Raw genomic sequence first — 15,412 nt, forward strand, 5'->3', positions numbered from 1 at the left:
TTTTCCTGTTCATTAGCTTCCTGCTTCAGATCTGTTCCTTCTCTCATATCACCTAACCCTGGGACAGGTTCCCCCAGCCACCCTGTGGCTCATATCAGAAATCTGTGCTGCTTTGATTCTTTCCTTTTCCTCATGCCACACATACAGTCAATAGCTAAGTACTATGGATGATGCCTATCAAAGATTTCTTGAATCCGTTTCCTTTAATCTCTCTCCCACCACTGCCCTTGTTCAGGCCACCAACAGCAGAAGCTTTCATTATGGTTCTTATTTAATGGCTCCTCAACACTGCAGACAAAGGGAAGATTCCACAACACATATTTCTCCTTGGCTTAACTCCTAAATTAGTTATCTTTTACCATCAGGGTCAAATCTTACTGTTTAACAGGTGCTATAGTCATTGGTGGTCAGACCCCCTACTCCTTGTATCTCACTATTACATCACTTTCAATTCCTTGTATGTATCATATCCTCTCTTATCTCTCTCATTTAAGAAAAAACAAAAATCTTTGTTTCTGAGCCAAGTTTTATTTAATATATCCTTTTAACTCTGCTTTTGCCTAAGAATGCTCCCTTTATTTCCCCTCGCCCTCTTTCCCATTATCCACAACATCCCAACCAACTCCTGTTTTCAGATATTCAATTAGATACTGCTTCCTCAAAAAATGCGTTCCTTCTTCCTTCAGTTTTGGGTTAGATATCCTTCCTAGGTACTCTCATAATCCATCTCCCACTTCCCCACCAATTGTAATTATCCTACTATACCATATGCCTCACAGAAGAAGTTCAGACAGTGACTTCCCTGAGTCTCAAATCGAGTTTGAATCCATCCACTTGTGTCTCTGATGTCAAAGCTCATGCCCTTTCTAATACAGCAATTTGAGTTGACCTATGGGCATTGTGGAACCATTAAATGGGGCATATTCACATTTGCACTTAGAAAATTCTGAGGGCAGCCCAGGTGGCTCAGCGATTTAGTGCTGCCTTCAGCAGACCCTGGATCGAGTCTCATGTCTGGCTCCCTGCATGGAGCCTGCTTCTCCCTCTGCCTGTGTCTCTGCCTCTCTCTCATGCTCTGTGTCTCTCATGAATAAGTAAATAAAAATCTTAAAAGAAAATTCTGAGAGGACTAAGAAGACCATATCTGTGAGGAGACCAAAGCCAGGCACATCAGTGGGTAGGCTCCTGTAAAAATCTGGTTTGGAAATGATAAGTGCCTATCAGTTCTGAAGAGAAATAGAGACAAGAAATATTTAAGAGTTAGATTTAGTGATTAATTAATGGGAAAGTAGTATTCAAGATAGATCCCAAGTTTTAGGTGACTTGATCAGTGGTTACCCCAACTATCTTATATTTGAATCATTAAGTATTAAAGGTGATCCATTTCCTTTGGAAGGCTCTATGGAGGCTCAATTTACCCCACATATGCTCTGGATTGTTTCCAAAGCCTCATAATTTGGATTTCCTCACTTAGGTCTTTTGAATACTGTAGCCCTCTGATATATCAGACCCTAATCCATGTCTTAGAAGTAGTTTTTTTTCCTCCTCGTTTTTCAGTCCCTAGGGCTTCAAGGGGAAAATTTTGGATGACCACGTGTTTTATGTATGAAGATCTCATTTATTAGCCTCAGGAACAGTTTAATGTTTAACCTGGGAGTTTTATAAATGCAAATCTCCTGCCATTATTAAATGGCTTTATAGTAACAGGGCAGTCCTTGTATTCTTCAGGGGATGTTCAAAGTCAAAACTATTTGTATAATAATACTAACATGTCATTGGCCTTTTCCACTATCATTCCTTAACAAGAAGAGGTTTCTCAGATGTTACACAGAAGATTGAACATAGAGCAGGTATGAAAATCCAGCTGCCCTGTATTAAGTTAGATGTTGAGAAGATTTGAGGAGAAAGGGAAACCCCGGAGAGAAACAAAAAGAATGGCAGAAAGCATTTCCCCCAAGCCAGGGAGCAGAGTCAACTCTGAGTCTGACCAGCAGGGGGAGTCTGTGCCCTGTTGCATGAAAGTGCTCTGAGAATGCGCTGGAACTTGGAAGGACTGGGTGTATTGTATCCTAGGCAGGAGACCTAGGCCACTAGAGTTGTTGGCTTTAATTTCTCTGAACCTGCTATTACTGCTTTTTCATTTTTACATCCAAACATTTGACCTTTATATCCAAGTCAATGATTAATTGCCTCACTTTTCACCATGTCTCATTTCTTTCTGATATTCTTATCTATCCATTAAACCCAGAGAGCTTTTTTGGAGATTAAAGAACTCTTAGGAATCTCTATGCCTGGAACTTTATATTTCAATTATCGATTGATATTTTGGCAAATATTTCTCTCTGTTTTCACTTAGAGCTTAAATTTTCCTTTACTACTCAGAGTCTCCTTCCCTGAAAAACTTGGGTGTGTTGTGGGTTGCATTGTGTCCCTTCCAAATCCAAATGTTGAAGTTCTAACTCCCAGTACCTCAGAACATGAGTTTATTTGGAAACAGGGTTGCTGTGGATATAATTTGTTAAGATGAGGACATAGTAGAGTAAGATGGGCCCCTAATCCAATATGGCTGGTGTCCTTTAAAGAAGTAAAAATTTAGACACAGATACACAGGAAGAATGTCACATGAAGACAAAGACAGAGACCAGGGTGATGTATCTACAAGCCAAAGAATGCCAAAGACTGCAAGTAAAATCATGAGAAGCCAGAAGAGAGATATAGAAGAGATTCTTCACGGGGCACCTGGGTAGCTCAGTCAGTTAGGCAGCTGTCTTTGGCTCAGTCATGATCCCAGTGTCCTGGGACAAGCCCTATATTAGACTCCCTGCTTAGCGAGGAGCCTGCTTCTCCCTCTCCCTTGCCCCTTGCCCTCTGCCCCTACTTGTGCTCTGCTCTCTCCCACTCTCTGTTCTCTGTCTCTCAATTAAAAAAAATTAAATCTTTAAAAAGAGACATTCTTCACACCACTTAGAAGGAATTAACCCTCCCAACTTTTTGATCTGGGGCCTCTAGTCTCCAGAAATGTAAGATAATACATTTATGATGTTTAAGCCACATAGTTTATGGCACTCTTTTATAGCAACCCTAGCAAACTAATACATGGTTAACTATGCTTCTAAATTATAGGCCTTTGGAGGTCTATTTTAAGATGTGCATGAACCTAGAAATGACTCAAAATAACTTTTTAAAGGCAGAAATACTAATAAATGTAAAAGTCTGTTTTGTCTAGGATGGAGGTAGGATGAGCAATGTGTTGTTTGTTTTTAACTGTAAAATTGAAATGAGACAGACCCAGTTCTGTGCACTAAATGTATCCTCAGACATCAGGGTTCTTGACCATTCCACAGGTAGAAAAGGTAGTTTTTAAAGTGCCTCTGTTATTTATTGCCAAAATATTTCATAGTTTTTAGTGCTAGTCCAAGTCAGCTTACAGAGCATTTTACACAAGGAAAGCCTTTGTTTATAAATGAAATCACTCTTTTCTCTGTAGTATAAGCTTCACAAGGTTTGTCAAGTACAGCTTTACTCAGTTTGTTTCTGAATGACACTAGAAACCTATCCTGCAGTATTATTTGCTGTGTGTATATGTGTGGGTTTTCCTAGATCTTCTAGGAGAAAAGACAATGAGAAGAGATAAATATGAAAATTCACATTAATGGGGTGATTTTCATAATTGTACTTGGTTATGGACGAGGTGGATGATGAGAGAAAGAGAAGTTTTAAGTATATTTGTGGCTTATACATACTGTAGGTCATTCCATTTATTATGAGAAGGAAGTCTGGGGAACACATAAAAGTTGAAGAGTTCATTTTGAGTACATTAATTTTTAAATGCCTCATATACATTCAGGTGACAATATTAAGTAAGTTATTGGATATACATATATATCAACCTGAAGCTAAGTGGTTATATGTCACCCCCCAAAAATGTGAGCAACCAACATGTTTAAATTATGGCACCTAATGAGATCAGCTAGAGAATGAGCATAGACAAGGGAGAGAATTTGGGCCCAAGACCAAACTCTTAGGTTTCAATATTTAGAAATTGAAAGGAAAAGAAAAAATAGCTAAGGAAACTTAGAATCTGGAAGAAATCCAGAGAAACATATGAAAAAGTGTTTGAAGAGGCATGGAGTATTCAGATGTCTATTTTACTGGGAGGTTGAATGAGATGACTAGAAACTTGTTCACTATGTTTGGTAAAATGAGGATCATAGGCAACCTTGATAAGCTCAGCGTTGGTAGATTAGTGGAGGGCAAAAGGCAATTGAAGAGAGATTAGGAGAGAAATATAATTCAGGGAAGTCCTCTTCCCAGCTCCTGGGAAATTTTTTCCTATAATGTGTGTGTGTGTGTGAGAGAGAGAGAGAGAGAGAGAACACCAAGGACTGTAAAGTGAGAGAATTCTGAGAATCTAATTTAAGACTAGGACATAGGGGTGCCTCTACTTCTTAGTTAAAAAAAGTTAATTCTCTCTTTAAGCTAAGTTTGCACTGGGTTTCTGTAACATAACTAAAATGGTTCTGACAAAAAGAGGAATTAGTGACATACCTGAAATTTACCTTGGTACATACCCTCCACCAAAGAAATACCCTCTAGCCTTTTTTTTGACAGAGGCCATGGAAGAAAAGGGAAAAGAAGTTTCCTAGAGGTCCGAAGCAGCCTCAAACACATCAGAAACGTTCACTCACTGCACAGTCAGGATCGACTTTGTTATCACTAGCCAGTACAGTGTGGTATTTGCAATAGCTAGTGACAACTGTATGTTGTTTCCCCTTTTCCATTTTTTTTAAAAAAGGGGAGTATATTATGGTTGTCCTGGTTTTAGGGAGGGTATATTTTTTATTTAATCCTTGGACACTATACCATGATGAGTCTCATCTGCATGTGATTCAGGGTGGAATACACATAACTTGGAGATCTAAATGCAGAGCTAGATATAGGAACTTGATATGACTTTAGGTTATCTCCTTTTGGGGGAGGGGTGAGTACATTTTTGGATTCATGTAGAATAGATGCATCATATGCCAGAGCATTGTGGGAAATGCATATACTTACTGTCTGTGGTATTATTGTGTTTAGCACCCAGAGGATGAACTTTAACTGGCCTCTGTTTTTGTGTCTACCTTTTCTAGAGAAATGTTTTTCCTGGCTCCAATCTTATAATCATTCTGTGGTTGTTAATCATAGTCAAGGGAATGATCATTTGGCACATTTTCTAGGTTTTAGTAAAAAATTTTTTCTAATCACTTATGATATATTATTTTCCTGACCATAAAGACTACTCTCGGAAAACTCATATGAACTAAGATGGGCCAAATAGAGTCCTTTTTCAATTTGTTACCAGAGGACAAATTGTCTTACTATTGAGGTCATGAACCTGGCAGGCTATAGGTAACATTTTTTCCCACTGTGTGAAGAAGCTTGTCTGTACCAGGAAATGATTAGGCCAACACATAGGAGCAGCACCAAGATACAGAAGTAAAAAGAGATAGAATATGACTTCTGAGTTTGCGGATCTAGCTGTGAGTAAAACAAAAATCTACTTCTGTCTCCCCAATTATATAAGCCAATATTTTTTTTTCTTTAAAAAAAAGAGTGGGAATATTCTAAGAAAGTGACAACAGTGTAGGTAGGCAATTATTTTAAGAAAAGTCATTATTTGAGGCTGTCAATGGCTCTCTTTTGTTCATGGGAACTACTATTAACATGTTTATATGTGAAATAGGATCAACCAGAAGTGGGGAGATAGATAACGCAGCAATGGATGGAGGGTGTGTGCAGAAATGACAGGGGTGAAGGCTTTGTGATCAAGGAGAGGTGCTTCAAAGACTACTGGAAGGGCTGGGCTTTGATAGAAGAATATCTTCTCCATTTGTCTAATAAAGAATGCCTTCACCTCTAAGTAACAGGAATCCAATTAAAGTAATGTAATAAGGCCAGCATGGAACAATAAGTTTTAAGGTGGAGCGGTTCTAAGGTTGGTTAATTCAGTGGCTCAAGAATGTCACCAAGAACACAGGTATTACCCATCCTTTGCTCCTCCACCCCTGTGTGATATTTATAAGGTATCTGCAGCAATTTTAAGAATTATATGCAGTCAAAAGATACTGAGAAAAAGAGATGTACTTCCTCCTGTGTGTCTTAAAAAAAAAAATCTAGTTAAATCCTTTTCCTGGGGCTCCAGGGGCCTCTACTGGATTGCAAGCCCATGCTTAAAATAATCCTTTATACCTGGGAATGAGACCAACATGGCTGGCTTAGTTTAATTGTGATTCATTCCCAAGGACTAGACAAGGCCAAGCTCCCCTAAACACATGGCTGCTAGCTAATCCAAATTGGGTGCCTGGTAGCAAGGGATAAATAGGTAAACAACTGTTGGGAAATGAATTAACAGTCTCTGCTGCAGTAAGGTTCAAACACTGGCCAGTGGGAAGGTGAGGGAGTAGCCATCTGGCAGCTTCTATTTTTTCAGTAAATTATTGATGAGGTGGTCATTTGAGGTGAAGGGTGGGATTGGAATTCTGAAGAGAAAAAAAGAAAGAAATGACATTTGAGAAAAGAATAGAGAATAATATTATCTGAGAAAAGAGGAAAGGCAGTTTACAAAGAGAAAAATATAATGATAATTTGCTTTCAGGACAGTGAGATTCAACACTGAGATTTGTGTTCATTAATTTAAAATGGAAGCAGTCAGGGCACCTGGGTGGCTTAGTGGTTGAGCATCTGCCTTTGGCTCAGGGCATGATCCTGGGGTCCTGAGATCAAATCCCACATCAGGCTCCTGGCAAGGGGCCTACTTCTCCCTCTGCCTATGTCTCTGCCTCTCTGTGTCTCTCATGAATAAAATAAATAAAATCTTTTTAAAAATAAAATGAAATGAAAGTAGTCAATCCAATTTTGTTATTTTTTTTCTAATAGCAGTCCATGAAATGATGTGATGCTAATAATTCTCATGACCACTGAGAGCTAACTAGAAAGTTACTGTACTTTTATAGAGATGAAATTCATATCACATACAATTAACCATTTTGAAGGATGCAATTCAGTATCACTGAATGGATTCACAGTGTTATGCAACTAATGCAACTACCATTTCTCTCAAGTTTCAAAACTTTTTCTTTACCCCAGAACACTTGGCACCTCACAACCTCTTCATACTACCCTGACCACCACAAATTAGCCTATTTGGGTTTACTATTCTGGATATTTTGTATGAAGAGAACCATACAATATGTGACCTTTTTGTGTCTGGCTTCTTTTACTTAGCCTGATGTTTTTGTAGTTCATCCAAGTTATAGCAAATATCAGTACTTCATTCCTTTTAAGGTTGGATAATATTCATTATATGTAATAATGCAATTCTTTTATTCATTCATCTGTTGAGGGACGTTTGGTTTCCATTTTTAAGCTATTATGAAAAATGTTGCTATGAGCATTTATATACAAGTTTCTGGGTGCATAGATGCTTTCATTTCTTTTGGGTGCATACCGAGGAGTGGAATTGTTAGGTCATATGGTAATTTTAACTTTTTGATGAACCACCAAACTGTTTCCCATAACAGCTGCACTATTTTGCACTCCTAATAGCAATGCACAGGTTCCTATTTCTCCATATTTTCACCAACACTTTTTATTTTTCATTTTTTAAAATTGTAGCCATCATGGTGGCCGTGAAGTAGAATCTCATTGTAGTTTTGAATTGCATTGACTAGTGCAATGCTCTTGAACTTTCTTCTTTATCTGTCTTTTTTCTTTTGGAGTCAGGAAACATTTCCAATTTTAGTCTTACAGTTATTTTTTTTTTATTTATTAGTTTAACATTTTTAAAAATTTAAATTCGATTTGTCAACATATAGTATAACACCCAGTGCTCATCCCATCAAGTGCCCTCTTCATTGCCCATCCCCTAGTTACCCCATCCTCCCACCCACCTCCCCTTCTGCAATCCTTTGTTTGTTTCCCAGAGTTAGGAGTCTCTCATGGTTTGTCTTCTTCTCTAATTTTTCCCACTCATTTCCATTCCTTTCCCTTATAATTCCTTTCACTATTTCTTATATTTCCCGTATGAGTGAAACCATATGATGATTACTCAGCCATTAGAAGAGACAAATACCCACTGTTGGCTTCGATGTGGATGGAACTGGAGAGTATTATCCTGAGTGAGATAAGTCAATCAGAGAAGGACAATCATCATATGGTTTTATTCTTACAGTTATTAACCAAAATTACAAAAGTAGATTTATAAAGTCACACATCAGTGAAGGAAGTGAAATGTATGATATCTTGAAAAATTGCAAAGAAATACACCCTGAGTGAAAAGTCTACAGTTAAACTGTGGTTGCACAATAAGCTATATTTATTACTGCATTTTCTCAGTAAGCTCTTCCTTATGTTTGTTAGACTGATTCACTCTCCTGTACATCAGTTGAGTTTTCTTACTCTTCCTTAACTCAGTTTTGATAATTTGTGTATTTCTAAGAATGTTTCCATTTCACCTGGATAATCTAATTTGCTGGCATCCCACTGTTCCTAGCATTTTTTCTTAATCTTTTTAATTTCTAGAAGGTTGATAGAAATGTCTCCACTTTTACTTTTCAGTTATTTTTGCCTTTTCTCTCTTCTTAAAAAAAGTCAGTAAAGCTAAAGATTTGTCAACTTTGTGGATTATTTTCAAGAAACAACTTTTGGTTTCACCAATTCTATTGTTTTTCAATTCTTTATTTTGTTGATCTCTGCTTAGTCTTTATCTTTTATTCTTTCTATTGGCTTTGGGTTTAGTCTGTTCTTTTTCTTCAAGGTGTTTAGTTAAATTGTTGATTTGACATTTCTTCTAAATGGAGGTGTTTTCAACTATAAATTTCCCTTTGGTACTGCTTTTGGTGCATCCCCTAAGTTTTGGTATGTTGTGTTCTTCTTTTCATTTGTCTCTAAGGACTTTCTAATTTCTCTTGTGATTTCTTCTCTGAGTCATTTATTCTTTTAAGAATGTGTTGTTTTATTTCTGTTCATCTTCAAGGTTTCCAGTTTTTCTTTTGTTATTGATTTCTAGCTTCATTCCATTCTTGTTGGAGAAGGTAGTTTTTTTTTTTTTTTTATCATTTTGATCCTTTTAACAGATGGTCTAACATGTGCTCTATCCTGGAGAATGTTCCTTGTGCAATTGGGCAGAAGGAGTATTCTGCTGATGTTGGCTGAACTACCCTATATGTCTGTTAGGTTTACTTAGTTTGAAGTGTTGTTCAAGTCCATTTCCTTACTGATCTTCTGTCTAGATGTTCTATCCATTATTAAGAGTGGGGTATTGAGTTCCCTAACTACTCTATTACTTTTATTGCCACTAATTTTGCCCTTAAATTTTGTCATTTTTTCATATATGTGTGTGAAGGGGTTCTTTTGTTTGGTACATGTATGTTTATAATTTTGATGAATTGACACTTTTATCAATATGTAATACCCTTCCTCATATTTGGTACTAATTTTGACTTAGCATCTATTTTATCTGTCACTCTAACTCTCTTCTGGTTATTATTTACATGGAATATCTTATTTCATCTTTTTCACTTTCCACCTATTTGTTTCTTTAAGTCTGAAGTCAGTCTCTTACAAGCAGCTTATAGTTGGATTATATTTTTTATCCGTTCCACAAGTCTGTCTTTTAATTGGTAAGTCTAAACCACTTATTTTTATTTATTTTTTAAAAGACTGTATTTATTTTAGAGAGAGAGAGTGGGAGGAAGAGTATAGGGGGAGAGGGGCAAGCAAACTCTATGCTGAGCACAGAGCCTGACTTGGGGCTCAAGATCAGGAATCAAGATCATGACATGAGCCAAAATCAAGAGTAGGAAGCTCACCAACTGAGCCACCCAGAAACCCCTAAACCATTGATTTTAAAGTACTGAGGATGAAATATGTACTTCTCCCATTTTGCTATTTGTTTTCTATATATCTTACATCGTTTTGTTCCTCAATTCTTCCAATGCTACAGCCTTTTGTGTTTGATTTTTCCCAGTATATCATTTTGATTACTTTGGTATTTTTGTATCTTTTCAGTTATTTGCTTTTATAATGTGTATGTTAGTATGACTTGTAGTGTCTCATAGGTTTCTTAGTTATGTTCATTTCTCTTTATTCTTTTTTCTTTCTGCTCCTCAGACTGGGAAACCAGCTACTCTAGTTTGCTGATTCTTCAAGTTTACTGATTCTTTCATCTGCCTGCTTTTAAATTGTTCTAGTGAATTTTTCATTTTTAACTATTTTGCTTTTCAATTTCAGAATTTCTACTTGGTTTCTTTTTATAATTTCTATTACTTTATTCCTGTCTTCTATCTGCTTATAAGTCATTCTTCTGATTTCCTTTACTCCCCCTACCATGGTTTCTCTCAGCTCTCTGAGCATATTTAACATAGCTCCATTTAAAGTATTTTTCCAATAAGTCCAGAAGTACAATGCCTGAGTTTGTTCAGGTACAGTTTTAATCAAGGTGTGTGTGTGTCTGTTTGGTAAATGCACTGTACTTTACTTTGTAAGCTTGGTAAGTTTTGCTGAGAACTAGACATTTTGAATACTGTAGTGTGATAACTCTGAAAATCAGATTCTTCTCTGAACTTTCCCCAAGAATTGCTGTTGTTGCTTGTTGAGGACTGCAGCTGTATATTTATTTACTTTTCCAAAGATTATATTTCTTGTCATGCATGGTCACCAAAGTCTCCTGTTCCATTATTTCTGTAGTTAGCCAGATGACTTGACAGAGATTTCCCTGAATGCCAGTCTCTTTCTTCATCGAGTACTTTCCTGGATACTGCAGGTATTCTACTAGACCCCAGAATTCTGAAATGGTTGCTTCTGATAGTTCTTGCCAGCTCAATAGTTACATAAGTGAAAGGACCTATTCCTGGAACTTCCTACTCTGCCATCTTCTGTGAAGTCTAGGTTGTTTTGCTTTAGCTGCTATCTTGAATACAATTATAAAATATATTAGTGCCCTTTACTGATTCCATCAATAAACCATACAATGGATAAAATTTACCTTTCTTTAACTTTTAACTGTATTACAGTACTTTTATAATGATCTTTTATTGAACATTGGGATAAATATTGAAAGTTGATCTTTCAAGTGGATTTACACAGCCTCAAAGGTATAATATGGAAGTTCCCTCTTTGTTTTATGTAATTCTTAAGACAAATATCATTTATACTTTTTAAGTCATTTCTTCCCTCCAAATTGTTAAAATCACAGGCAGAAAAGAAAGGTATTTGCTTGTCAAAGAGTCAGAAGTAGAACATTAGCCTTCCAACATCATGTGAATCTATCTTCCAGCAAAAGTGGCTAATTAGGACACATGGAAATTGGTCATTTAAAGAATAGCTATATTTCTACTCTCTTTTTGTAAGCAGATACTAACACTAATTGAACTAAACTTGTTTTTATTCTCCCCAAAACAATTACTCTGTAAAACCAAGTAGTTCTTATGAAAAAAAGAAAAGAAAGAAAAAAGAAGCAATGCCCAAGGTCCTCAGAGTTTTAAAATTCAATTATGACATCTTGTATGGCTACCTTGGATTTCCTCTTACTTATTTTGATGCCTTTTTTTCTATGTCACAATTTGAATTTGAATTTAGGCAGCATTCTTGAAAGCTTCCTGAATTGAAAATTAGACTTTAAAAAGTTCTAAACCCTCCATCAAAATAATGGAGTCAATTCAAAATAGCAACTAACATCTTGTGACTCAGCAATAGAGCACAGTCTTTCAGGCAGTTCTTAAATTAAAAACAAAACAAAACAAAATTCTGATGTGTAACTTTTACTTTATTTAATTTTCCTCCCATCTCTTTTCTCTTCTATCCTTTTGGATTATCAGACTTATCTGATGGTCTATTTTCAAAGAGAGCTCAGAGAATATCGTCTTATGCTGATAAACAGTTTCCTCATTATAGAATGGAACACAACTAGAAATTTATTAGTTCTTGCTCCCAGTTTATCCATATTTGGAAGAAAAAATAAGATCCCTTTGTCCTGCTATTGTGAGGTGATGACATATACATATGAGAATTAAGTTTAAAAACTTAATAAATAGAATGATCTTAGCAAATATTGTTCCCAGCCAATTTGACTGTGTCTTGTGAGTTCTGACAGAATCCTCCACTCATCCTTCTGGGAAATTACAATCTAATTTGAACACATATGACTAGAGATATATCCTATAAAAATAGAGCAAAGTAGCATGTAAAATCCTATTATGGGACCAAGGTCCAAGTGGCAGTGAGTTGTAGGTTTGAGACTAAAACATAGATCTCTTGACTCCAAGCCAAGGTTTCTTAGAATAAAGCTAAGCTCGAGGTAAATATATCTGATTCAAAGGGGTGTTCAGATAGAGGTCCTTATAGAAAGAAAAGAAAAAGATGGTGTTGATGTCTATAATAAAAGAAGCAAGAGGGATGCCTGGTGGCTCAGTGGTTGAGCATCTGTCTTTGGCTCAGAGCATGATCCTGGGTCTTGGGATTGAGTCCCGCATCTCCCTCTATGTCTCTGCCTCTCTCTGTGCTTCTTATGAATAAAATAAAATCTTTTTTTTTTAAAGAAGCAAGATGGAGGATCCCTGGGTGGCGCAGTGGTTTAGCGCCTGCCTTTGGCCCAGGGCGAGATCCTGGAGACCCGGGATCGAATCCCACGTCGGGCTCCCGGTGCATGGAGCCTGCTTCTCCCTCTGCCTATGTCTCTGCCTCTCTCTCTCTCTCTCTCTGTGACTATCATAAATAAATAAAAATTTACAAAAAAAAATTTAAGAAGCAAGATGTTAGGACAGACTTCTCAGATCTTAGAATAAAAGAAAATAAATTTATTTCAGGTAAATAGGTAAACATGCTGAGAAAGAATGCTGAAGATCATGCAGTTAGCAGGGGAAAAAATCACAGGCCTCATCTTTGTAGGCAGCTTTAGAGTTAGGGTCTGGATATAATATAGAACGCAGAGTTGGAGGCAGACAAATGTAAATTCAAATCCAACGTCTTCTTATTAGTTAAGGGCAAGCCAATTCATCTGTAAAAGCATCTAGTTTCCCATTCTTTACAATGGTGATGATTAACAAAAAATATAAACAAAACTCCTTATAGAGTCTTGAGCAATGAACTAAGGTAAGTATAGATAGTTTCCAGCAGAATGCATGGTATGGTATAGCTACCAAATAAGTGTTAATGACTGGTGTTGTTCCATAGACTTTAATTATTTGTGGTCAAGAGCATGGGACTTTGGAATCAGACAGTGTATCAGTTGAAAGCTTATGGTAGACAAGTAATGGAAAATTCAATTTCTAAACAATAAGGAAACTTATTAGCTTACTCTGTGTGAGTCTAAGGTCAAGATTATGCTTCAAGATTATTTGATAGTACATTTCAATAATGTTGTCCACTCTTCCATTCAGACTGTTGCTTCATCATATACTGGTTTCCTGGATGTTTATAGGATCACTACAGTAGCATTCATATCTGGTAGGTGAGACAGAATGCTCCAAATCATCAAAATTCCTCCTGTGGAGTGTGAAAGGTCCAAATTAGATAATTTCTTCTCATAGAATAACTGTGGCAAAAGAAAAGTCAGACTCTAATTTGGTTAGACTTGATTCCTTTTCTTTTTTTAAATTTATTTGAGAGAGAGAGAGAAAGTGATAGAGCACGAGCAAGGTGAGGGGTAGAGAGAGAAGCAGACTCCCCGCTGAACAGGGAGCCTAATCCTGGGCTCAATCCTAGGACTCTGGGATCATGACCTGAGCCGAAGGCTGACTCTTAACCTACTGAGCCACCCAGGCACCACTAAACCTTGATTCCTGAACCAATCAGCAGCAAAGAGGATGGGATTTTCATGATTCTCAGGCCTCACTTTAGGAGCTGAGGTCAAATTTAGGTTTAGGGAATAAGACTCAATGTCCACTGCTGAAAGCTTGGATTCCAACACTCACTTGCTATCTCCTTGGGCAAGTTATGCAACTTTGCTGAAATTAATGAATTCCCTCATCTGCAAAATGGGTAGGAAGCTGAATTGAGATAAATAAAAGTGAAAACAAAAGGTTCTGCAGAGGGCTTGATAGGTAATTAGTACCCAGTGAATTATTATTGTCATTATTGTTATTCACCTATATACTTTCATATTATGTAATAATTCTAAAATTGTCTGCCTTTCTGGGTAAAGTGTGAGTTTTTTGAGCACATAAGCAATACCACTCTCATGTGTTACCTCTAAAGTTTTACATGTGATAAGCACTCGATATATTTCTTTAACAAATGAGTGAATAAGTGAATATCTGTTGAAAGGATGAATAAATGCCTGAAAACAATAGAAGGTAGATTTCAAAGAAATACAACCAAATAGTGACTGACTGAATGACAGGTCAGGTAGGATATGGGAACAAAATAGGCCAGTCTGAGAAAAACTATATTTGAAAGGAAGAAATACCAGATCTAGAGAGGCCTTTTCCCTGAACACTAGAGAGGTCACAGGAAGTAAGTGAACCAAATACAATTTGAGTTTAGAGTAACTGGCTCAAAACCTCTGTGATGTCTTCAGATACTTTGTTGTATAATTTGATAAATAATAAATGTTTGAATAAAACCCCTATCAATACTTACTGTAACCTAGAGGAGGTAGGTAGAAGAAAGTATAAAAATAATAGGTACAGGATATGTTTCAAGCATTATTCTAAGTATTTTTCTTGCATAAACTCATGTAATCCTCAAAACAAACCTGTGAGGTAAGTACTATTCTTTACATCTCCACTCCTATTTACAGATTGGAAAATCAAGCCCAGAGGGACTGAGAAATTTGCCTAGATCCCAGAGATAGTAAGGAGGAAAATGAGATGTTTACCCATAGGGTCTGACTCAAGAGTCTGTGTTTTTAGCCATTATACTATACTGTGGAATACACTAGAAGAGTGCCTACAAAAACCAGGCTACATCTCTAAACTACTATGTACTCAAGAGTTAAATGCATCACCATCCAAGAGGAGCACTACAGGTGTCCTGTGTCACGGAGAGCTGAAAGCTGTAGCCAACAGTTCATGACATATTTGTCCCCTCTGGCCCTCCACATTGTGCTTTTGTAATCTCCAGTGCATAACACAATGGCTGTGGAGAGTGCCAAGTAAACAACTAATTGTTAAGTGAATGAGTGTGAGGATGAGTGGATTTGGATCGATGCCAGCCTATATATGCTGTGCCCAACTTATTTCCGTGGAGACCAACCTCTTCATGCTTTCCCATTTGATAAATTGTCCTTAAAAACTTGCTGTACCTTTCAAGATGAGACAGTATGCTTCACAACAATACTTGGAATAAAATGAAAGAGATACTTAAAGATAATTCATGCCTCCAAGGACACACTGGGAACTGGAATGAATACAAGGTGTGTGTCCCTTTTCAG

The 15,412-nt window shown here is 36.9% G+C and overlaps 1 protein-coding gene across 12 annotated transcripts in view; it reads left to right on the plus strand.

The window, feature by feature from the left end:
* Nucleotides 1-15,412, plus strand: part of CCDC192 (coiled-coil domain containing 192) — a 217,183-nt gene that overhangs the window by 41,282 nt on the left and 160,489 nt on the right. The window lies entirely within an intron of this gene.

The sequence above is a fragment of the Canis aureus genome, chromosome 10, assembly GCF_053574225.1.
Source record: "Canis aureus isolate CA01 chromosome 10, VMU_Caureus_v.1.0, whole genome shotgun sequence".
NCBI lineage: Eukaryota > Metazoa > Chordata > Mammalia > Carnivora > Canidae > Canis > Canis aureus.